At 48.3% G+C, this 26,093-nt stretch overlaps 1 long non-coding RNA gene across 1 annotated transcript in view; it reads right to left on the bottom strand.

The window, feature by feature from the left end:
• Positions 1 to 26,093, bottom strand: part of LOC138488208 (uncharacterized) — a 214,374-nt gene that overhangs the window by 79,500 nt on the left and 108,781 nt on the right. The window contains exon 2 of the long non-coding RNA XR_011274608.1: positions 9,903 to 9,949. This is a non-coding gene — a long non-coding RNA (uncharacterized lncRNA). The remainder of the gene's footprint in view (positions 1 to 9,902; positions 9,950 to 26,093) is intronic.

Raw genomic sequence — 26,093 nt, 5'->3', positions numbered from 1 at the left:
CCAAGCATTTACAGTATAATTTGAGGTCACCACTTACCCTCTACAGCTCTTGTGGGGCTTACGCATCTCCATACCCATTTCTCCCAGAGAGGTCCTAGGGCTTGCTGATCATTCATATCAAAGGGCCCAGGTCAGCAAAAAGCTGCTGCACCGCACGCGTCTTCTTCATTTGGCTCAGCTTCTGACATCGTGGAAAGTAGTTGTCCCAGTGAAGGCCTCAAAAATACAGTTGCCAGGAAGTCTTGTGCACTTGGGTTGCATACACAGGCATGCCATCTTCATCATCATTATCTTATTCTCCCTGTGAGAAAGGGGCAGGAAGCTGCACTAGAAGCACTGGAGGGAACTCAGGGTTAACAACAGTAGAGTACCTACTCTCAACCACTTTATTCTCATACCTCAACTCCCCCATTTATCATTTATCAAGAACCCTTTTATAAGATGCTTCACAACCTTCCAATTGTTTTGCCACTGCTTAGTATATCATAATACTTCCACCCTCTAGCTGTTTACAATCTATTTTAGCTATGATCCCAGCTGGATAATTCCTCCTGACTGAGTGATCCCCAAGGTTAGGTGACCATTGATCCCATGCAAGACCCACATACTGAAACTTTGGCATGTAACAAAAGTCAGTATTCCATTTAATCTGTCTGTGTAAGCCAGGGGTGGACAGGCAACCAAAAGAGATCGTGGAAATGTTTTTCAAAGTGGCCCCATATTATCCAGTGTTAGCAAGCCCAACCCCTATCCTATAAGAATATGTGGAAAAAGTAACCACACAAAAGAGGCCCATCGTGCAGAGGCCCACCAGGAGTTACCTGGAGGCTAGTCCACCGCAGGTGTAATCTCATCTGCTGATAAAGGGAAAATCATAAGCAGTTTATCAAGCTATGGATGAGCAGATCTAAGTGAACCCTCTTATGTGTCACAGACCCCGAGAAATCCAGTGCTAGAGACCACTCAGCTCAACCTCCACATTCTCTATCTTACTCTCCCCATCTCCATTCATAATTGTGTCACTTTCAAGCTCACGATCCAGCCTAACTCACAACCATTGTTCCGAGGCACTACGGCTCTGTGACCGGTGTTGTTGCTTCATTGTGTCCATATTGTTGGGCCTCCGATTCATAGAGCCACTGAGTTTATGGTTCACCATGCAATCCTTTGCTTCTTCTGGCCATTCTAAAAGTCAGTATGTTCCATAATAATGTTCTTCAGTTTTCCCGGTAGGAGTAGAATATACTTGACGTTCAAAAATTGCAAAACTTGTTTGACAGATCGGAAGGAATTCCTTGCTTTCTGCACCACTTGCATATAATGCGAGAAGATCTCACCTGCATAGCGCTGAATTTACATTGCTGGAGCTGTCGTAGAATGTCTCAAACGCCCCTCCTAAAGGCAGAATTAAAGGATTTTCTAAATCGGAGCTCTCAACAATGTCCCGGCGACAGGCGGCACAGCAATCACCCTATGAGCTTGCTCAGCGATAAAATGTAGGGACAGTTTACTAGCTCCAAATTCTCTCAGCAGCAGCTTTTCAAGGTTGCTGCAGCAGGGTCTTTCACTGTCATTATTCATACTAGCTCGGCTTTGTTTGTTTGTGCATTTATATAGCGCTACGAACCCTCAGGCATCTGAACGCTGCTTATTTCCCAGGGTGTGTGGTGCTCATTTATCGACCTCGGAAGGATGAAAGGCTGAGTTTGGCCCTGCCGGGATTCGAACCTGCGTCAGCAGGCTCGGCACGGAAGACAAAGCGAGCGCTCTACTCACTGTGCTATCTGACCGACTTGACCTGTCATAAAGGTGAAGGTGCTGCTGGCTTTCTTTTCTAACCTGAGCGTACTGTTATGGGGTCCAACTATTGAGCATCAAGCCGGCCCCATGGGTGCTATGGACATCAGCACCCTGGAGGCCCAGTGCTTCGGGGGTTTGCCGGGGGCAGCCAGTCTTATGTGGGGAAAGGGCGGGCCTTACTCATGCGATGCGGACTGCTAGCCACCTTGCTGGCATGAGGCCCCGACGGCATCATGGCCTGCAGTCCCATGCTCACACGGCATGCATTGGCTCCTTTTATTAGCCACAGCTAGGATCACCAGGAGCCACATCGGCTTGTTCCTGGACGTTGGGGCAAGCAGCAAGACGCGGATAGCAGGGCGTCTGGGCTGAGCCACGTTTAGGCTCAGTCACTTGATGTTGGGGCATGCACGCAGATAGCAGGGCGTCTAGGCTGTGCCACACTCTGGCTCCCCCAGGCAGTCATGCCTCTTGAGGTTGACAGGGCATAGGGTGACGGCATGTTATTCACCCCCTCTTCTCAGCCACGATGCCTCAGGCAGGAGTTGTTAGCAGGAGTCTGCTGGTAGCAGAGGGTGCACAAGCACTCATGCAGAGCTACAACTTTCTCTTGCTCATTACACTCCTCCTTGGTCCCGAAGGGTCAGGCAGTGGGACGTCGGGTGGCCGGACACAGGTGACAGGGTGTCTGGGCAACTTCTCATGCTGCTCCAGGTAAGGGTCACTGCTCTTTCTTCCTCTTCCCCCTAACCAGTGTGGCAGACCGAAATTCAAAATGGCCGTCAGCCGCGTGGTCGATGAACAGCCTACGGCATAAAACGAAATGCAATTCGAATTCCGTTTCAGGGAAAAAAAAATGATTTTCAATCACCGCCGGGCCCAGGCATTATCCCCACTTTGTCCCCATTGTCGGGGGTTGGCCCTGAACCCCCTCACGATGCCCGTAAGGCCCCAGCAAGCACAGACTCACACGCACACACGTCTGTACTGCTCGGGCTTCCCGGTCGCACTATCGCGGCCGGGAACGCCCCTTTTATTTATACTGCACGCCGCGGCGTGCAACATCACGCCGCCATGAGCGCGTCCCTTCAAGGGGCAGCGCCACACGGAGCATTGTTCTTTCCAGTGCCGGGCGGGAGTAAATATGGCCTGTTTATTAGTTAGCTCTTGCTCTGACACGGAGCATAGTTGTTAGGCAGAAACCTGTGCAGTTCCCTTAGGGACCACTGCAAAAGGCTTAGGACTACAGGTGTTGGCAGTAAACCCAATTGGTAGCAGTCTGTACCACCCAGAATTACCTGGTAGCTGTGGCTGAGCAGCCAGACTTCTCTCAGGAAGAGTTAGGCAGTATATGGAGTATACAAAATAGGTACAGAGATACAGTAGCACAAGCAAACACTGACCAGAGCTTTGGTATCAAAGTATATAATTATTTATTTAAAACACACTTGTGCAGATACACTAACACTAATATGGCAAGCAAGTTCAAACACAGTCACTATCAATATATATACGTCCCTGATTACTTATTGAACAAGTCTTAGTTAAAACACCACTTATTTGCAGACAGAGGTGAGCGCTTAACCTTAGATGGCACTCCAATAAGTTAATTAAAAAGTGAGGGAAAAATGCAGAATTAGGAAAATACACAATACCAACACTTTAAGAGAACCAGAGCAAGTCCGAAAAGGCAGAGTCTACTGAGGAGCAAGAAAGTCATAGGCCAGGCCCACTCTTGGAGAGAGCAAGGCGGAATGTGTTCAAGATCACACAGTTGAATAGTACTTTAAAGAGTCGTTGCAGATAGTTCAAAAAGGGTTGGATCAGTTCAGGAAATGTTAGTTAGTAGGTCCCAAGTCACCCCAGGATAGAAAGTCAAGGATTTACGGGACACCTTGAACAGTCTGTTGCAAGGGAGACCAGGGACACAGTACCTGAAATGGTGAGAAAGCTCCAGCGGGGGCAGTTGTTTCTGGCAGCGGGTGCAAGTCGGTGCTTCGTCCAGGGGAAGAGAAGATCTCGACGTGGAGGAAAGCTGGAGGTCGTTGCACTGCCAGGGAAGAAACCAGCCGCAGAGTTTCCCGGTTAAAAGGTACTACCCTTTTATTCGCGGTAGTGGTGAAGCGTGGCTATCTGGCCGCCGGGGTGCTTGGCACGGGCGATTCGACCACGAGACGATCCAGGAAGGCGAAAAAGAGGGCAAACTGGTTATCCCCACCAGTTCAGAGGAAGAAGACTCTCCGGGATGAAGATCTTCTCTGTCGTTGGGAAGTGGTGAGACGGTTCAGCAGGGCTCCACCGGTGGTGTCGTCGTTGCAGGTCGGCTCAGCTTCTCCCCCTTCGGATTCTTTGGTCCTGTGGCGACTTCTGAAGTTCCAGTCCCCAAAGCCCTGCTTTTATGCAGAAAACCCCTATTCATCAGTCCTAGCTGTCACTCAAACATGCTAAGTAGTGAGCCGAGCGGCTCACCACTGGGCCAATCACACAAGAGTGCGACTTGAGTTGCCGAGGCAACTCAGTCCAGGGTGCCTAAACCCCCCTCCCACACATCCTGTAGACCCAGACAGAGTGGCACCACTTTTGGAGGCTTCTGTGTAGAAGCCCGCCAAAAAGTGGAACAAAGGGCTCAACTTGGGTTGGAGTTACAGAGGCGAACACAAACGTCATTTTAAAACCGAGTCCTGGCAAAAAGACCCAACCGGGGAATAAATATTAAATAAATAACCCGGCGGTATCTTTAATATTGCACCAAAAAAAAGTGGTGCGTTTAAAATGAATGGGAAAATCCCATAGGAAATATTCCGGTGGAATATTTTGCGTGGTAACCACTGCCACCAGCCAGAAAGTCGATGAGGGGGGACTGCACAGTGCCCCCTCGAAAAACAGACCCAGGGGTAATCTAATTACCCTTACCAGTACTTCCACAATATGATGGTTTGTACTGGTTCTGTTCACAATTTAAGACTAGTAAAGTCAATGGTGACTTTACATGCCCTGGGAGACAGTAGTCAGTCCCAGGGTATGGAGTCTATGTTTGGGGGTCACTATGAGACCCCTGTGTTACTGCACTGAGGGTGCTGTGTAGCACACTTACCAAAAACACATGAAACCCTATGCAGTAAAAGACCCCATAGCCCATAAAACACATTACAAAGTCAAAGGATATCTCAAATCATGTCTAAGAGTGGGAGAAAAAGAGTCTCACTGTTAGCAGGAGAAAAAAATAAACCCCAAAAATCCAGCAAAGATGCTGGGGGACTCACTAGGTTTGGGAAATTGGCCCTAACAGAGAATTCTCCCTAACAATAGTAGTTTCAGTGCCAGTTTGAGTGGCCAGCACGTGTTTTCCCCACCTCCTTGACAAACCTCTGACATCAGAGATGATGCGATGCCGCTCACCGCCTTGCCGGCCCGGGACTACGGGGGATTATCTCCCGGCTCCGACAAGGAGCGTCACAGGCAGTATTCTCCTCGCACCACACAGCAGTCTGTAGCGCACTCAGCAGTGGTTGGTTTTCTTCCCGTGGTCGGATACCGCTTTGCTCCGGTGCACAATTATTTTCCTTGGACTGGCCTGATGCCACCAGCTTACCTTCATCCTGGCCGCACAAGCACCTGCTTCACTAAGGGCTGCTGCCGGGATGGAGCTGTTGGCGGGGTGCTGGGGCGTCCACTCTCCCCTCTCCTTTCGACGGTTGGTGGTGCTTCTACTCTCCTCTCCAGGGAGGGGCGGGAGGCATTGACCCAGGCCCCGGGCCGCATGAAATGCGGGACGATAGAGGGGCTGGGAGTTTAGGCGCGGGGTGGGGGGAAAACGGCGCGAAAGCGTAGGGAGGGGCGTCCGAATGGCGCCACAAGAAACAAAAGCCCAGGAAGGGCAGGAAACGGCACCTGGGAAGGTGCGAAATATAACAGCAAGAGGTCAGGGGGTAACCCGGCCGCCCCCAGGAAGGAACAAAAGGCCGGGGGGGGTATAAGTAAGCCTGGGAAAAGGAGAGGCGGCACAAACCAGGTAAGAGCTCACCTCTCTCGGGTAGGCTCTTGGTACCTGGAGAAGGGAAAGGAAAAACGTTTGCTCTTGCGGGCTCACGCGCTCTCTACCCTTCTAGAAGCTGCGCCTACATCTCTAGACGTTGAGACTACCGCGGCAACCGAAACAACACCGGAGGGAGAGAGAGGGATACTCTTTGCAGTTGCCAAACGGAAGCGCAACCGACAGAATTCGGACGAGAGGGATGGCGGAAGGAAGAGCGAAGAGGGCCCAAGAATTCTCAGAATGGGCAAGAAAGGCGGAGAAGGAGTATGGAGCACAATGGGTGCTAGAAGTAATGCAGAAAGAAGAAAGAGCGAAGGCAACATCCCCCCTGCTGTTCATCGAGCACAGCAGCAGCGAAGGCGAAGACGAAGTGCCACAAGGACAGAAGAGGGGGAGAGCGGAATCAGAAGGAACAGAGGAACAGACAGAGACAACGACCAAGAGAAAGAAGAAAGATAAAAAGAAAGGTCTCTGAATAATAATGTTGGGAATAAAATAGTAAAAATGTTTAAAAATTGCGTCACGGTTTCGGGTAAGTCGCCCAGAACCAACGACAAGAAGAGTAGACGGGGGAAGGAAAGCAGGGAAGAGTGGCTGGGAAATTCATCAGAAGAATCCAGCAGTGAGGACGAAAAAAGGGTTCACCTAAAGGCTTGGGTAAAATGGAGAGGAGTGGTGAGCAAGGAAAAGCGGAGTGGGGTAGGGGGGGCAGGGGTAGAACCCAGAGAGGCCCCGGTCCCTACCCCACAGGGAGCACCAGATAAGCCCAAGGAAGTCCCGGTCCCGACACCACAAGGGACACCAGTAGTCCCGGTGCCCCAAGGAGTGCCAATTGTAGCGACACCGCAAGGTGTGACGGTAGGGCCAAACATAGGGGCAGGGGCCACACCACCGGGGACAGCTCCACCGGTGGCAGCAGTAGAAAATGAGGCACCACTCATGACGAAATATGGCAGGCCAACCATGGGTAAAGACGCACAGGGCAAGTCAATGAAAGCGATGGCCTGGTACATAAATGACAAAGTAAAGGAAAAGATTTGGAGAAAAGAGTTGATCGATATATTTACATTATTAGATTGTCAAAAGAGGGGGATGAACGTAGCGGTGGAAGACATGAAAGAGGATGAAAAAAGTTTGCTCAAAAAGGGGCCAGTGGTAAGGAACTTTGATAATTGGATGTCGGCCTTCACCATAATGTCGACAATCATATTACAAAAATTCCCAGAAGACGGGGTAGCGTTAGTGGCATATCAACAGAGGGTGCTGAAGGTCCACGCAGCGTTTGGAGGGGACGCATGGCTGGAGTACGACCATGAGTTCAGAAAGGAGATTGACTGCTTTCCGGATATGGGCTGGGACGAGGAAAACTTTAACCTCTACATTTTTAATGTGCTGAAAGAAAAATGGTATTCCAAGGAGCGGAGCACAGGGGGACAGCAGAGAAGGCAGTACTGGCAGAACGATTACAAAACAGATTATAGATCGAGCGGCAGAAGGTACGACTCCAGCTATGACAGGAATAGGGAACAGAGCTTTCGGAGCAGAAATTACGGGCCGCAGAGAGGATGGCAGAGTAGCCTGCCCCCGACAACACAGGGTGGGGGCAGTGGGAGCACGGGCACGGCTCGAGCGGAACCAGGGCAATGCAGGAGCTTTGAAAAAGGAGTACCATGCAGCTGGGGATGGAGGTGCAAATTCAGCCACAAGTGCGAGAGATGCAAGGGTGACCACAGCAGCTCCAAGTGCACAAGGGCCACAGCTCCAAGCGGCAGAAGAGACGAGACGCGGAAATGAAAACTGGGGCAGGAAAGAGGCCACGCCGGTAAAGATCGAGAGGATGGAAAGGTGGCTCTGAAAATACCCCGACCGAGAAGCGCCAGAACAGATCAGGCAAGGCTTTAAAGAGGGTTTTAACATCCCGTTCACCGGACAAGGAGCACAAGACATTCCTAGGAATCTAAAATCAGCAATCGAAAACAGGGAGATAGTGACCAGTAAGATCAGGAAGGGAGTAGAACTGGTGAGGGTGGAGGGCCCATTCATGGCCCTACCATTCGAAGAATTCTTATGCTCCCCGCTAGGGCTGGTGCTGAAAAAAGAGGAGGGGGAATACAGGTTGATACACCACCTGTCCTACCCTCCGGGGGCCTCGGTGAACGACGGCATCTCTCAGAGCGAAGCGACAGTAACATATACAAATTTCGAAGAGGCAGTGGAATTGGTCAGAAAAGCAGGGGAAGGGGCATGGATGGCGAAAGCAGACATTAAATCGGCATTTCGCCTGTTGCCAGTCAACAGCAGATCACAAAAATGGCTATGTATGCATTGGGAGGGGGAATTCTTCATCGACAAATGCCTCCCAATGGGGTGTGCCATCTCATGCGCATATTTCGAGAGGGTGAGTTCATTTTTACAATGGGCGGTGGCACAAGAGATGAGGGAGTCCATGATGGTGCATTACCTAGACGATTTTTTATTTGTCGGCCCCAAAGGTGCGGACATGTGCAAGGCAACACTGGACAAGTTTGTAGAAATAACGAGTGAGTGGGGTATTCCTCTGGCGAAGGAGAAAACGATTGGGCCAATACAGGTTAACAGTGGTGTGTGGGGGCAGGGCAGGCCATACCCAGACCATGCAGACCCAGCCACATTGGTGGCATGAGGGCCCCACGGCATCATAGCCTGCATGCCTGTGCTCTCATGGTGTGGGCCTGCAGGCCTAAATGAGACACGGACTCAGCCATTCCCTTGTGGAGTCACACACCACACGTACATCTGCCCTGGCAGTGCCAGCCTTAGTGGCGGCAGCACCCCGGGCAGAAAAAGAAAAATGTGCCCCCCCACCTGGTCAATGGAGGCGAAAGGGGTTTGAGGGTGCCACATTTTTCTTTTTGGTGGTGGGAGAAGGCGTCCTTTTGAAATTAAATGTGCTCCCGGGAGCAGGCACACTTAACAATAGGGTACTACTGCACCCTATTGAGATGATTACCTCCACACTCCTGCGCCAGAGCAGGGATTGAATCATTGTAATAGGGTACTGATTCATGTGTCAGCGTGCTATTCTAATGAAACCCGTCCTGCCCTGAAGTTTGAAGCATCATTTAGGCTAGAAAAATGTGCTCCTTTGTCAGTTTGTGTTGTAATCGGCATTGGCTCTCTACCCAAGACCCAGACTGCCAGCACCACTAGCCCTGCCACCCATCGCTAGTCCCAATATCTAAGTTAATGGCCCTAAGCCCCATAGCATCTCCTTCTGGGTGCTTCAGTACTTTTTGGACCCTTTAAGGTGACAGCATAGTTTCCAAAGACCCTTAAACCAATGTAAAAGGCGATTTTGCTACTTGGATGCAGCAACCAACCCAAAACAAGCATTGGCAATGTCAAAAGTTTTGGGAAAGGACTTGCCAGGCATGCCATAGAGATATTAATTGGCCATTGATGATAGCAGGTGCAAAATGGTGCGAGTACCTGGGCATAGAATAGCAGTGCCTGGCAAATGCCTAATAATTATACACAATCCAAAACTGTTGGATTTGCCAATGCTTGTTTTTAACAGGACTTAAGTGAAGTACACGCACAGAGTTTATAAATCGATTGGCTGAAGGCAGACCTGGTGAAGACATTTTTATTAAGCCAGTTGCAGCTTTACAGCTCCAATTAAGTCTAACTCTCAGAAGACTGCTTTGAAAAACACTGGCAGGCACTTCGAGTGCAAAGTTTGATGGTAAGGCTTGAATAACGCAAGCTGAAAGAGTTCCCACGACAGGGAGGAGCAGGGACTGAGTGGGAATGGCCATAGGGATTAGCATGGCTCTGGGCAGTCAATGGACGGGCAATTTACCAAACAACACCTACAAGCTGTGTGTCCCTCCTCATATGCCAATTCTCCCTATCTGTACTCTAATGCAATAGTGTATAGGTGGCCTAAGCACCACCGAATAGCCCAAACTAAAGAACTACATGACACAGTTTTCCGAGGGTAGCCATGTGACCTGGTGGCCGTCTTTGGAATCGTATGCTATATATAAGGCGCACATTAGCATCTGTTCAGTGAACATGCTGTTACCTGGATTATTGCTCCCGACCTGGATTTTCTGAATTTCCACCTCAAACCTGAAAAAGTAAAGAAAACCAGATGGACAGGCTAGAATACTTTTGAAAAGAACAAAGCACTCGCGCTTCACTGCATGGGTAATAATTTGCCAGTTTGCACGTTCAGTCATTATTGCAAAAAATGCTTCAGCATGCCTACGTGAAATGCTCGGTAATCAGCAAGGACAGCAGTTTAGGAGGTTTCCCACCTTTAATTAGAAATAGCCAATAAGAACTTCAGGGCATCAGGAAGGCGGCACCGAGCTAGCTCGCCCTTTGGACTCAAACCTACGAGATCAACTGCTAAGGAGTAATTCCATGGACAGGCCCAAGGGAAGGACGCCGTTCAGCAATACTTATCCTGCAACCCTTGTGAAATCACCAAGATCTAATGTGAGTGAAGAACAACTAAACTGACTGGATGTCATTGCTTGCCCCTACCCGGTTACCAGAACACATCTCTGGAACTGGCAGACCTAAGTTATGAGACAAAAGCAGCCTACAAGGGAGTCACACATGCCAGTGCACCCTTCACCGCAGCCACGAGCTCCCTAAATACATAGCTTTCCTCTCAGTACACACCTTATACAATTGTTTTCACACAAGACCCAGTATTAGCACGCCACCAGAAAGAAGATTGTATAGTCTAATCAATACATCTCTCCATTGAGAGATTCATATAAATTGTCCAAAGGGAAGTTATCACCTGACAAATCTATGATGGCTAGGAGAGTTGATTGGATAGGTATATAGAGTAAAAAAAAAAGACCGCAAGTGATTGTGTTATCTTGTCATTTAGAAACTCTATTGTGGTTGGCCGAATTCTAGCTCTGTTGGAAGATATTAAACCCACACAGCGATCCAGAAATAGAGTTGCTCTCCTAGGATATGTTTACCCTCCACTACTGTTCAGACACCTAAGGGCAAGAAAAACAAAAAGGTAGTCTTTTGCACATTCCAAGATGCTTGTCAGAATGCACCTAAATCTGAGTCGCTATCACACATTAACCTATGTGATGAATCTGATGCTGTCCTCACTCTTTTCCTGGCGCCGACCTCACCCCATGTGGCCAGGGGACAGCAGCCACTTCCTGATCCCGACCCTGATTGCAGCTATATGAGGGAGGATCACATGGAGGGAGACATCCTCCACGAGAATATCATGGCACCATCGGATGAGACATGGTACACCCCTTCTTCTTTTGAGGATACCCCATCCCTGCCTAATGTCTTAATAGCACACTGTGTCACCTCCCCTCATCCACCTAGGAAGGATGCTGAAGACCTTCTAACGAGAGCTGTATGTGAGTCTTCAAGATCTGACTTAACCTCTAGAATTAAAAGAGAACACCTTCTCAACCTCTAACAATTCACCCACAGATGACTTGCCTGTAAAGACCAATTACCGAGATGTTACCTGTAAAACAACAAGAATGGACTTCTATTCCCATAACTGCCAAAAAACTGCAACGAGGAAGATGAACAGAGTAATGCAGATTGACCAAGGCCAGAAACAAAGTCTGAGCTCTAGTTGTTGAGAGCCCATACCTGTGACCGGGAGATTTAAAAAAGTGGAGCAGCTGACTGAGGTGTGCTGCTGGTGGGAGAAAGCTGCACCTCTCGATGAGATCCGACAGAACGTGAGGCTGGTGAGAGAGACGTGGAGCTGACTGGCCCGGGCACCAGAAAAGAAAGGGAAGCAGACCGCGACGAGAAACACGCTACAGGAAGGCCAGATGGCAACGGAGGGCACCTGGGCGTTTACAGGTGTTTGGAGGCAGCCTTTGCCTTACCATAGCCTGAAGACACACGTACAAGAGCCCAGCAGACAAGAAGCAGAAGAGCCCAGCAGGGACCACGAGAGGTAGAGGCAGAGAAGCCAAGAAACAGATGCAGCAACTGAGAGGGAAACGCAAACCATTACCAGCTAGCTATGGCAGAAGTAGAATACGCCAGCCAGAGCCAATGAGTCCATCCGAGAGAAGCGAGGACACTGGGGTGTATTGGCAGGCATGCCAAAACCGAATGAGCATTAATGAAGAAGCGTATGAGAAAGAGCGATTGAGTATTTTTTAGAAGTAAGAACAGAAGAGAAACACAAGACTTACAAGTTTATGAGTGTATGCAAAACACATGTAACAGAAAGCCTGGGAGGATAATATACCAGGCAGATATAATATCAGGAAAAGCATGACACTATCCAGTTGAGGGGTGCGCAGAGCCCACATGAGAAAAGCTCATGACAGGGATGTATACCAGGCAAATTAAAGGTGTAAGAAAGATACCTATATGTGAAAGCCCTGGCAGGAGAGTATACCAGGCAGTTGCAAATGTGTGCATCTAAGAGGAGCCCTGGCAGGAGAGTATACCAGCCAGTTGCAAGTGTGTGCATCTAAGAAAGCCCTGGTAGGGAAGTACACAAGCAAAGGACAATTTGAACATTGTATAGGAAATGCAGGACTTAAAGAGGTCCTGAGAAAGACTTATCAGGATCGTTAAAAAGAATGTGCTGATCGTAAGAGGAGTGAAAACCTGGCAGGAGAGTACACCAGGTATCGCAACAAGACAAAGACAGAGAGCCAAGTTGTTTTGTATATCAGTTATATCATTAAATCAAGAGAAACCCACGGAACTGATATTGTTGAATAACGCACCAAGGAAGAGAAATACAGAGGAAGGGTACCACCCTCTGGAACAAGGAACTCTATCCTGTTGAAACCTTTGTGTCGGAGTTATGCATATTCCTTTTTGAACATTTATGAACCACTCAAGGCCAGACATTAGACTTTTCACTTTAGAGTTTAGTTTATTTGGACACAGCACGGTTTTGCTTTGGACATTCTGATGCCCTTAGTTTTGGTTTTAGGTAGGGAAACACCTCAAAGAGTAGGGACAGAGAGGCATTTCACCACCCCCTTTTAGTTTAATAAAAGAGTTTGACCAAAACCATGACTCCCTTGTGTCCAAGTCTCATTCTTGGCTCCTCACACTGGCTTGATATACTTAGCACCTTAGATCAAAAAGATTGACTTAATGGTGGAGCGACAGGCCTTTGTAACACGAATACTCACAAAGATAGCTCTATGAATATAAACATTGGTAGTCGAACATAGCCGCACTTTTAGGACGATTAGAGAGTGACTCTCAAGTCCTTTTTTGAACCCTCAACATTATAATGCTTCAAGATATCTGGTTGGAAAGTACCATTAGAGCTCCTTTTAGTAAGGAGAAAATTCAAAATGCTGTGCAGGCGATATCCATTACGATAGGTTGTTGTAATTGCTTTAATCCTATACAAAGCTTTAACTGGTTTCTTTTGCCGGTGGGCAAATTTTATTTTGGCAGACTACCTGTTGAGGTCATAGGAAGCTCAGTGAACCCTCTTGGTTTGATAGGAAATGTAGGGATGCCGAAGAGGAGCTTTTAAACATTCTTAAGAAACACCCTAGGAACCTTGATTAAATCATTAGTAAACGCCAGGAGTATAACAAAGCTACTCGACAGGGAAATACTGCATTGTGGATGATAACTGGCTAACCAATTCAGGCACTCAGCGCAGGAGATTACCCAAAATATTGGAGACTGGTGACGGAAAGGTATAACAGAGCCCAAATCAGTAGGTGGTTCAATTGTAACACCCAAAAGCAGGACTGGGTTAAGCATGTTTCCACTGTATACAATTTGGGGGGTGACAAAAGAAACTACCACGAACCCGCTCAATCTGATATAACCATCATGAATAAGTCTACCCTATATCTAATCTTCAATGAGAGTGAGAAAATCACTATTTTTAAAAGTGCACCAAATCATAAGAGCCAAGGCCCAGATTTGTGACCTGCTTGCTTCTTTAATGCTGTTAATGTGAACTTGTATAACCCTACTAATGAACCCTTGAAATGTTCTATTGTGGTTCCAACCTTCAAAAAGGGTGACCACGGAAACCCATTTTGTTACTTTGTTGGATGCAGCTTTGAAATTGTTCAGTAAACTTGCTTTCTAGAATTTGGACAAAGATATCACCAGATGTCTGCTATTCAATTAGGATTTTGTGAAGGCCTAGGTTCAATGGAACAGACTCTTAACTTATCATAGCTAACTAGCAAATATATCGCTAGCTATAACGTGCTGATATCTCTAGAATGTATGGACCTGTCGAGTGTGTTTGACTGTGTGAGTAGGGGTTTACTGCGGAAAGATCAGGACTTCCCCGTAACATCCTAAGCTTACTGAAGGTGACTGTCAGGACATGCGTGGGACCGTCACCAGACCCGTCCGCTCCTGCAGATGATAAAAAGACTTTCTTCCCGAGAGCGTGGCTTGCAGGGTACAGAAACCGGCCAGGCCAAGGGCTCATGCAAAAAGGCAGGAGAACACAGCAGAGCTAAAGAGGAAAAAAAACACAAGATTGAACGGTAAGTAAGGCTCTATCTCGACTTCCCGCTGGACACCCAAACGCCCCAAAAACCCCACAGTCTTACCTGTCGTCCTCTTCCGTTGATAGGTAAACCTACTTGTAGCTGAGCACCAGGTTGCAGAAGCAAGAGAGTCTGGGGTGTTTTCAAGTCAGATCCAAGAAACGTGGAGGAGTCCCAATATGAAGGAGGGAAAAGGGCGGTCCCTGACCCGGACAGAAGGAGGGCGCAACTGGGGGCAATGAGGAAGTCTTTGAGTAAGTAATCCGTCAAGTCTAAAGGGGAGGCAGAAATCCACAGTGAGACAGAAAGGTCCAAGAATAAACCAGCAGAGCGTCCATAGACCTGAACAGAACATAGCGAAATCAATTCCTTCACACACACAGCGCTGCGTCCCGAGATGTGAGGTAGGCAGCCAATGGAATGGAAAGGACAAAATAGAAGATCCCTCTCATGGAAAACAGCAGAGCATCCCGGAATGTGAGAGGAGTGAGGGCAGATTTGTATGGTGGCAGATCCGCTTCAGGTATTCAAAAGCCAGTTCACAAAGGTAGCAATGGTGGGGTGAGGCAAAGAGGCACAACGGATTCAGCGAAGGCAGTACCAGTAAGAGTAGTCAGCATCAGTGGAAACCAGGGGAGGCAATCCGTAGGGACAGAGTGACAAACACAGATAAGGACAAGGCAAATCGTAGTCAAAAACAGGATAACCAGGTCAAATGTCCAGGAAAAGTAGAAACGAGAAGGCACTTCAAAGTCACTGCTTCACCACGCCGAACAAACAACGGATTAGGAGCACCGGGCAACAGAGGGATGTCCATATCTGCTGTGCTTCCGGGTGAGGCGTGGAACGCATGGTGAAAGCGTTCCAAGCGCATCACCGCATGCAACAGCAGATGGGAGTTGTGGTCCCGGGCTTTCGTCGTGGCTGACGTTGCCCCAATCTCCATGGCAATTGCCAAGCTCTTATGCCTCGGACATGGGGAGAAACCAGGGGAGCGCAGGGCATGACAGGGGGAGAACCCAGGAGAGCGCGGGGCATGACAGTAATGCACTCAAACCTACAGGTGGCCTTCCAATTTGACACTGCAGGGAGAACCGTTTCATCTTTTTGAATCCAAAGGGGGGGAGGGATGTTCACTTTAATATGTTTAAACCGTACCTATGCCTTGAGAAAATTAAATAAAACACGTTACATCTAATTTCCTAATGGAGTACGCTCCAACACCCTATTTTTTAAAAACATGCAGGCTTCCATTTTATAATACTTCCATGTGTTTGTATACGTTAATGCCCTGCCGGCAATAATCAACACACTGAATTCTACCGACAAGCTGTAGTGTTATAACTTACTGTCATGTCTTTAGTATTCCCTACAGGTAACTCCCTGATCAATGCCATCAGTTTCTTCATTGTGAGCTCAGCATTTATGGTGTGCCTAGCCTCTGTGCCCAGACAGTGGGACAGTGGTATGCCATAGAGCAAGGAATGTATCGCTTGATCCCCATGTAGTGCTCCCTCTGTGTATAATGACTCATAGATACTAAGGAAGACCTCCAGGATGTGCTGTCTATCCATTTGGTCACCCCTTGTGTGTCGAGGACGCAGTCAATGTGGGCTGGTCCACACTCCACCTTTACCACCCTAGCTAGTGTCCTGTCTCTCGCCTCACCATATTTCCGGGCAGCTATCGGTTGTAGGGCATGTGAACTGAACTGTTCCAACTCTGTTCGCGTTAATGCCAATATAGTGGGATCCGGTAACCAAGCATTCTCAGTCTCCAGGGCCTTCAGGCGGGTCTCGCACTCCTGTAAGTCCCTCCTAATCATTTTGAGAACACCAGCGTCTCTTGATATTGCCATACCCCTCACGTAAACTTTAAATGCCTACCATCTAGTGCTCTTAGAAGTAGCATCAGCCGTACTACAGGAGAAAAAGGTTTCTATGTCAGATTTTATGTCTGCCTTAAAGACAATGGGCCTCATTACAACCCTGCCGGTCCGGAAAGAACAGAGGCGGTAGAAAGGCTGCCACCGTTCTTTTCGGACCGGCTGAATCAGAGTCCTGCAGGCGGGAGGTGTCACTCCCGTCAAGTCTGACCTGGCGGGAGTAACCCCACCCGCCTGCAGGCGCAAATGGAAACACCAGCTCCGTCATAGACAGAACCAGTGTTTCCATTGTCCCCATCCCGATCCATGGGAATGGGGACTTACAGAATTCTGCCTCCGGAATTCCCGGGTCACTGGGGTCGTAAGGGTCCGGCCGTAGAAGAAGTCGGTTAGTCCCATGGAGGATGTTCTTCCTTGGAGCAAGGGGAAGGCCGTCTTCTCAAATCAGTGCTGAGCGGTGATCAGGGACTAGGTTGATGCAAGCAATCATGGCAATAAGCTTCACCGCAGCGGCCTGAGCTCCGGATATTACATCTACCATTCAGCGGACCAACAGACCGCCCGTGCCATGTATGGCAGGCTCAGCTGAGCCGCGAGATCCAGCTCAGTCGCCTTGCCTGGAGGATCTCCCGTCAGGTCTAAACCACACAACATATCAGCTGCAGGAAGCAGTACGTTGGTCTAGGGGCAGCACCCCGCCGCCTCCCAGCCATTATTGTCAGGGCGTCCCTTGCCACAATGTGGTTGATACGCCTGCCCTTCGACAGGAGGCCCAGGCCTTCTACTCGAGGTCGGCACAGAGTCAGCCCAGCTCTGCCGCACAGCACATTCCACGACACTTGCCCAAAAAGTATGATTGGGCTGGGGGGTCCCCCACTCAACGGATCCTGTAGTACGCCATTATTTCGGATATTTCAGCTTTGCCACATGGAGCTCGATCGCTACGCAGCCATCTCAGCCAACTGCTCAACAGCGCCCCCCGGAATTCGCCAAGGTCGCTCTACTAGCACCTGAGACCCATATTTGAAAAACACATTTTCAATTTTGAGAAAACATGCAGTCCTCTTAAGGCACATGAGCACTGCCCTGAAGACACCCGAGCATGCCACCTTTCCCTCTCAGGAGAGGATGGATTTGGTTTAAAAGCCTGTAGCACAATATACTGAGACCTATGGAATTTTGATTTCGGCGCTACCTTTGTAATAAAATCGGGGACCACATTGAAGCACTGATGCCTCTGGGAAAACTCTTAAAAAAGGCATAAAAGAGCGTTCATCCCCCCCAACCTGCATGCAGAGGTGAGGCCTACCAAAGAAGACAGCAGAGGTCGAAATTATGATTTGTTTTTCAAGAGCAAAAAAGCAGCTCCTCTGTGTTGTCATCACTGTTTCAGCAGGCCCTACCTCTGGGGAACTAGGAGCTGGTGCATAGTGCACCGCAAATCTAACTTGTGTGCAAGATGCAACCTACCTTTTTTCTATTATATATTATTTAATATGCTTTAAATGTCCCTTATGCGGGTCCTGTATTCTTTTTGTACACATTACCTAACCCTCACAGTTAATATTACATAGCTATGTTTGTATAACACAACTTGCCTGGAGAGTCAAATGTAGCTCCTGGTAGCTGCTGCTTTCAAGCTAACCAGGCTCCATTTGGCTGTAACCAGGAGCATAATACCCCCCCAGTTCTTGGCAATTTCGAACCCTGTCTTTAGAACCCAGTCTTTATAGTCAACAGTTTCACATCAGTGTCTTCCATTAGGTCACAATGTGGCCCCAGGAAAAATGTCAAGACCAGCATGAGCCTCTGAGTACTCCACTGGCTTGAAAAGGGCAAAGCTCTTCACCATGCACTCTACAAGATTGTCCCCTTCAGAGATATTCCCCAAGGTGCATGAAATGCCTTCACAGCCGCCCATTGAGCACTCAGACACAGCAAGTCCTTTCTCAAAACCCTCAGACAGAAATTGCAATATAGCCGTCATGCCACAGAACCTGGCCTGAACCCCATTTTGTGCACACCAGGACACAAAAAGGTTCCAGTGCCCATTGTAGCACTTCAGAGTCACTGGCTGTCTGCATTTTGAAGGGACTGAGCCACTTGTGTTTAAGTCCCTATTTTGTCATCCCGTCCATTCAATTTCTACAACAATCGTTTCACCAGAGAAAGTTCCTGCCCCTTGAGGATCTCAGCAGGGACGGTACCGCAGCAGAATCTCCCGTAAAGACACTATCAAACTCGCTAGAACGGAGAACCACAATCCCGATCTCTGTAGCCAATAGGGTGCCACCAGGATAAGCTCCGACTTTCAATCCCTAAGCATGCTCAACACTACGGGAATTAAAGGGATTTGAGGAAACGCATACACAAGATCTCCTCCCCTCCCTGCCACTAAGGACATTGCATATACTCCCCAAGCTAGTTTCCTTGTAAATCTGGAGCGAACAATGGAAACTGGGCATTCTCTGGAGTGGAAAAGTGGTCCAGACAGGGCATACCCAAACCTCGCCCACGATCATCGGAAACATCACTGATTTCAGTGATATCTCCTGGGAGAAAGGGACAACTGAGATGATCCGTAATGACATTGTACACTCTCTTCCTAATCACTGCTCTCAGGGATTCCATTTGACTCCCCTTACAACACCAGAACTCTGGCCAAGTCCTCCAGAGCCGGAGACTAAGAGGCCTCTTGCTGATTCACGCAAGACATTGCTATTGTCCGTCCAGACCAACATCTAAAGCTTGTGCATCCTGCTTGAAAAGGTCACCAAGACCCTGGCAGTCACAGCCAGCTCTTTCCGGTTGGAGGAATGTGACCTTTCTCTCTGACTCCACAACTCCTGATGAGCGAGATCCTCCATAGTTGCTCCCCAACGGATGCCATTGACATCTGTAAAAAGAGTGACAGCACCAGTGAAAGCTCCCTTCCTAGTGTTGCACAATTCATCTACCAGCAAAACTGTCGTTCAGGTCCTAAGTCACTGGCAGCTGAGATTCAAAGTGCGGTGAAGTCAGGCAAAAATGTGCATGAAGCTTAGCCACCAGAAGCCTCAAATGTAACTCTGCCCACAGAACCACAAACACAAAAGCTACCATGTGCCCTGAGCAACTTCCTGGCCAATGCACCTTCCATCCTGAACAACCCCTGCAACAACCCCTGAAGACCAACAGCTTAATCCAACGGGACTAAGACTTGTCCCAAGTCCATTTAATGTTGTGCCCCAATGAAGAAGGCGGAAAATTAATTTGAGAGCATGTAGACTGCACCTTGTTCTCTAAGAGAGCCAACATTGGGAGCATTCACCAACGAATCGTCCAGGAACGGAAACAAATGAACACTCTCCAGATGCAGAAAAGCCACTACCAGGGCCAATACCTTTGTGAACACCCTTGTTGTTGACCTTAGACCAAATTGGAGAGCAAGGAAATGAAGACAGTGCAGCCCCAAAGCAAATCGCAGAAGCTGCTTATACACCGTCTAGACCAGGATGTGGAAGTACAGCTCCTGGAGGTCTTGGTAGCTCAGAAAGACTTCTCCACAACAGAGGGATAATCATCTGAAGCGTCTCCATCTTGAAGGGAGGTTTGGACACAGACCTGCTGAGCCCCCTCAAATGCATCACCAAACAGAATGTGACGAGCTCTTCAGGAACAGAAAGATGATTGACCCATAAAAGCCCTAGGCACTCTCCATGTAGCCTTCTTAGTCCATATTTCATGGACCCCCGCCTGCAGTGCCGATCTCTGGGGTTGGGACGCAGGTATTCTGTACTGGTGACCCTGTGAGGAAGACAGATCTTGTGGAATAAAGGTCTTATAACCACTTAAGTGCCTCCGAGACTCATGCCTGCTATCACAGCTGTCAGCCAAATATTTAAGGCGATGAGACTGGTATACCCCTGAAGGAAAAAAGTAATCATAATTCGAATGGATTGTGTCCGCCCACGTATTCCTCATCTTATGATATTCGTTACCGCCAGCTTCGCTGCTTTGGAAAAAGAAATTCGGCAGAGGGCGCTGTGCTCGAGGTTGTGGCGAGGGCGCTGTGCTCGAGGTTGTGGCGTCGATTGTCCCTCGACGGGCTCCATACCTTGTCGACGTCACTGATGGTATAAATAGCTCGAGCCGAGCCCGTTGGCTTCAGTTCCGTTTTTCCGATTGCTTCGCTCTCGAGAACGGCGCGCTTCAAAATTTTCTACTGAAAATGTCATCTTCTTCAACACCTTCAACGCCCAAGACTAGGTTTAAAATGTGTATCGACTGCAGATCGAAGATGTCGATCAAAGAACCTCACCGCATTTGTCTCTGATGACTCGGTTCAAGTCATCGAACCGGCGACTGTGGCTCCGGTCAGTCAATGACAGAGAAGGCCCTTCGGGAGAGGAAAGGTAAACTGGCGGTGGGGCGGGAAGCTTCTAAAGCCTCGAAGGCTTTGTCTAAAAAACATTTAAAAAAATAAAAATAAATAAATCGAACGATTAGAAAGAATCGGATTCTCATAGACACTCTAAGAGATCTCGATCTCGTAGTAGATCGAGGCGCTCTTCATCTTCCTCTTCTAAGAGAGTGAAAAGGAGACATAGATCTCCTTCGTCATCTTCCGATTCATCGACCGAAGTGGTACGATGCCCGACTAAGTCGGATTCCCCTAGAAAATGGGAAGAATTTCGAAGGAAGATGATGGAGGTCTTTGAGAATGCGGCCTCGACCCCCTTAAAGAAACCTCATAAGAGCCGGACCCCTGTAGCTCCATCGGACTACATTGGGAAGTCGGAAACTACTGTGGTAAAACCCGGTAGTATGGATGAAACTCGGAAAACTCGAGTCGACGCCAAGTCGTCGAAGACTCATCGAGAGTAGGGTATTTCTCTGACACCACATAAGAAACAGAAGTCGTAGAAAACATCCACAACTTTGTCAACGCCATTGGTGCCGGCAGCTTCGACATCGAAGCCAAAAGCGTCTTTGACGCTTGTGTTGAAGACTTCATCGGGGTCATCGAAGATTCCTTCGACACCTTCGAAGAATCTTTCCATTCCTTTGACGAAAACTCAGGAGGAAGAGTGGAGGTTTACGCCATTATCAAAATCAGACTTTTTTATGTCTATGTCTTCGATTTTTGAAGAAACTGGCTCTGAGGATGAGGAAATCTCTCCTTTTGGAGTGCAATATGGCACTAGACAAGTTCCTGAAAACGTATAGACCCAGAATCTAAAATGAGAGACCTGTGCGACACTCTGCATTCTGCTAGTGGCATTGACACGTCACCTGAATTAGAGTTTGCAAGACCGGACCCTGCAGAACATGCAGATTCAGGGTACAGGAGTTTAATGAACAGAGTAGTAGAATATATGGGCAGGGGTAGAGCCTCAACCACTTTTGAACAGGACGATATGACGGACATAATTGTTCGGGGCCCCCAGAAGGATCCAGTTCTCCCCTTCCATAGGGCACTTCAGAGAATAGTGGAAAAGAACTGGGAAATTCCTGACAATATTGCTGCGGTAAACAGTAATTTCCCTAAAAAATATAGAGCGTCTAGTTCTGATCCTGAATATTTAAACAGACATCCTACTCCAGAAAGTCTGGTTATTCAAGCTGCAACTACTTCAAGACAGACTGCATATCCTACTATCCCCCCGGATAGAGAGGATAAGAAAGTGGATGCTTGTGCCTGTAAAGTTTTTACTTCGGGTAGTATGGCTCTTAAGTCAACCAATGTCACCTGTACCCTTGCCAGGTTTACTCATACCATGTGGGACTGCATTTCGGCGGCGGCTGATCATATTCTGGAAGGCGAGGAAAGGGAGGGCTTCCTGAATATTGTCAAAGATGGAAAGGAGGCAATGGGGGAATGTCTCCAGTCTGGACTGGATACTGCTGATAGTATCAGCAGATCCATGGCTACAAGCACTGTGCTACGCAGATTTGCGTGGTTGAGGAAGTTGGGGTTTGCACCAGATGTGCAGGCCAGACTTCTCAACATGCCTTTTGATGGCTTGAGACTGTTTGGTAGTAAGGCTGATGAAAGCCTAGAAAAACTACAGACCTAAAAAGCAGCAGCTAAATCTCTTAGCTCCTCATGCGACATCCTCAGAAACCCTATTCGGGCTCATCTTCCTGGAGGGGTCGTTCTTTTTGGTACTACTCCTCTTTTGGTAAAGGAAGAGGACAGGTTTTTCAAAGAGGCAAGAGAAATGTCACTCGTGGTGGACGAGGAAGAGGTGCGAAATCAGCCTCAGCAGCGGCATCTCTGCCCTCAGCCGCTCCTGCAGCTGCCTCCAAATCACTCTGAGACCTTGTTACACAAGACCCCAGTGGGAGGCAGGATCTCTCAGCATCTGAAGGAATGGCGGGGCATTACCTCAGATGCTTGGGCACTGGAAACAGTAGCTCAAGGTTACTGTCTCCCCTTCCTAAAAAGGCCTCAGAACCATCCACGGGGAACCAACTCTGTCAAAATTCCAGATCCGCTCCTGTTGCAGGAAATTTTAATCATGCTAGAGAAAGGTGGTATAGAACAAGTACCTGTAGCGGAAAGGAACAAGGGTTGGTACTCCCCATACTTTCTCATCCCAAAGAAGGACGGAGGATTGAGACCCCTCTTGGACTTAAGAAACTTGAACAAGTTCCTCAGGAAGGACACGTTCAAGATGGTAACCCTTTCTCAGATCCTTCAGGCTCTCCAACTCCAAGACTGGTTGGTATCATTGGACCTTCAGGATGCTTACTTTTATGTGCCAATCCATTTCAAGCACAAAAAGTACCTGAAGTTTGCGACTGGCAATTCTCACTATCAATTTCGAGTTCTGCCATTTGGGTTGACCTCCGCCCCGAGGGTTTTCACCAAATTAATGGCGGTGGTGGCAGCGAGTCTCAGGAGAGGGGGGATTCACGTCTACCCCTACCTGGACGATTGGTTGATTAGAGCATGTTCTCCCGAACAAGCTCAGGAACATCTTTCGATCACTTGTCACTTCCTTCACAAATTGGGCTTCTCCCTCAATTTCAAGAAGTCCCACATGATACCATCCCAAAAGCTCCAGTTTATCGGAGCAGTCTTGGATACTTCCTCAGGCAAAGCCTCGCCTCCCGAGGTGAGAGCTCTACACATTCTGCAGATGGTAACAAAGTTCCAAAATGCCCAGCATCTGCCGGCCTTCGATTTTCTGAGGTTGCTTGGCCTCATGGACTTGATATGTTTCGCATATTTCTTCTGTGTGAAGAATAGTGAGCTAAAGACTCTGGGCAAGTCTCTCGTAACCAGGACTAATGTCTGGCAGAGGGACTCCCAGGACCCCCCCTTGTTAATTTGCATATTTAAATAACTTTGGGTCTCACCCTAAGTTACTAGGGGAATCCAGACGTGGACCCCTTGCTCACTATTCTTAGAGAGGCACAGATCCACCCTACTGATGAGGTCCAACCAGACCGAAACACGTGTCTGGGGTTTCTGTTGGTACTCTTGTTCAGAGGAGAATTGCCTAGCATTTCGGTGCTGGACTGCCCCAGGGCAGGACAAAGACTGATATGTTTGGGATATTTCTTCTCTGTGAAAGATAGTGAGCTAAAGACTCTGGGTAAGTCTCTCGTAACCAGGACTAATGTCTGGCAGAGGGACTCCCAGGACCCCCTTGTTAATTTTCTTATTTAAGTAACTTTGGGTCTCACCCTAAATTACTAGGGGAATCCAGACGTGGACCCCTTGCTCACCATTCTTAGAGAGGCACAGATCCACCCTACTGATGAGGTCCAACCAGAACGAAACAGTGTCTGGGGTTTCTGTTGGTACTCTTGTTCAGAGGAGAATTGCCTAGCATTTTGGTGCTGGACTGCCCCAGGGCAGGACAAAGACTGATATGTTTGGGATATTTCTTCTCTGGGAAAGATAGTGAGCTAAAGACTCTGGGTAAGTCTCTCGTAACCAGGACTAATGTCTGGCAGAGGGACTCCCAGGATCCCCATTTGTTAATTTGCAAAGAAGAGGAGAGACTGCATAGACTGGGCCCCAAAAGGGCTCTCAGTTTTTACATTTCAAGATTGTCAAAATTACATCAAGATGACCAACTCTTTGTGGGTTATACAGGTCATAAATTGGGATTATCGGTAACAAAAAAAACATATCTCGCTGGATCATTCTAGCTATAATTGAATGCTACCGATTGGTGGGAAAGGACCCCCCAGATGGGCTTCGAGCCCATTCCACAAGGGGGACGGCTACTTCTGCGGCTCTGACAAGGGGAGTTCCTGCAGAAGATATTTGTTCAGCTGCAAAAGGGAAATCGATGCATACTTTCATCAAGCATTATTGCTTAGATGCTTCCTCCAATGAGGGTTTATTTGCCAAGGCGGTACTTCATTCCATCCATGAAAACAGCATCTAGTACTCCCACCTGCAAAATTGCCACTGCAATGGGAGTCTATCATAAAATGAGGAATACGTGGGAGGACACAATCCATTAGAAGAACAAGTTACTTACCAACTGTAACGTTCTTTCGACTGGATGTTCCTCCCACGTATTCCTCATCGACCCTCCCAACCTACCCCGCAGTATAGTTTGCGTTTTCTTTCACTTTCCTCTCACGAAGAGTACATCAGTCATGAGGCACGCCTGGGTGTTCCTCCAATATTTCATCGAAAAAAACAGAACTGAAGCCAAACGGGCGCGGCTCTAGCTCTTTATACCATCAGTGACTTCGACAAGGTACGGAGCCCATCGAGGGACAATCAACGGCACGACCTCGAGCACAGCGCCCTCTGCCGAAATTTTTTTTCCGAAGCAGCGAAGCTAGCGATAACAAATATCATAAAATGAGGAATACGTGGGAGGAACATTCAGTCGAAAGAACGTTACAGTTGGTAAGTAACTTGTTCTTCTCTGCAGCACTCATCAACTGTACTAAAGTGCCATGTAGCTCCAACCAGGTGCAACTAGTGCCAGGAGAGAATGGCTGTGTGAGAAAGAAGCAGACCTGACTTGGGATAAGCGATGCACCATGCAAGTAAGGCAGAGCTCGGCCTACGTAGTATACATGTCAGCATCTAAAACATGCAATGTATATCCTATTTGTGAAAGGAAGGTGTGTGGTAGCAGCCAAGTAGGTGCCCCATTAAGCATATATAGTAATTTCCACAGGTGTGACTGGTGTAATTCTTGATAGTGCAAGGGGTTTGTACATCCAGTGTTGGTATGAAGGAAGCAGGGTAAAGTTGTAAGCTGAATGTGGCCAAATCTGCAAGCCAGCCGCCCATGTTTTTGATGACTCCAGGGACATTTGATGAATCCAATGGAGTCATCACCGATTCCCCGGCGGAAACCTCCTCCCATGTGGCCAGGGGGCGGCAGCCGCTACCTCAGCCTGACCCTGGGGTGACTATATGAGAGAGGCTCACAAGGGAAGAGACAGCCTTCAGGGAGATGTCATGGCTTTATTGGATGGTGTGAGAAACCTGAGGGTATTCTCCCAAGTAGTCCTCGAGAATCCCTTATTCAGGTGGCCAGGGACGGGCTGGCGCTCTCAGATCCCAACCCTGCGGGTGGATGAGCGAGGGAGGATCACCTCGGTAGGGTAGCCAGAGGTTATGCTTGGGGGAATATCCAAAGTAGACGCCGGGGAAAAGGTGAGGAGGACAAAGTCCGTGTGGCTTTTATAGGCTGCTCTACATCGACCTCCCTTCAGCCCAATAAATCTCCCTTACTAGAATCCAACAGCCCCTCTGCATCCGGTAAACCCGTCAAAAGCCACAACTCCCAGAGTCCCTGTTATCCTGTCTTCTACCCAGATATTCCCAATAATTCTTCTTCATATCCCTCTGATAATTCATTCCTGAGCACCCAATCAACCTTGACCAAACATT

This window comes from Ambystoma mexicanum, chromosome 9 (genome assembly GCF_040938575.1).
Source record: "Ambystoma mexicanum isolate Mex_15411 chromosome 9, UKY_AmexF1_1, whole genome shotgun sequence".
In the NCBI taxonomy this organism is placed as follows: domain Eukaryota; kingdom Metazoa; phylum Chordata; class Amphibia; order Caudata; family Ambystomatidae; genus Ambystoma; species Ambystoma mexicanum.
This window is presented reverse-complemented; position numbering and strand designations above follow the sequence as displayed.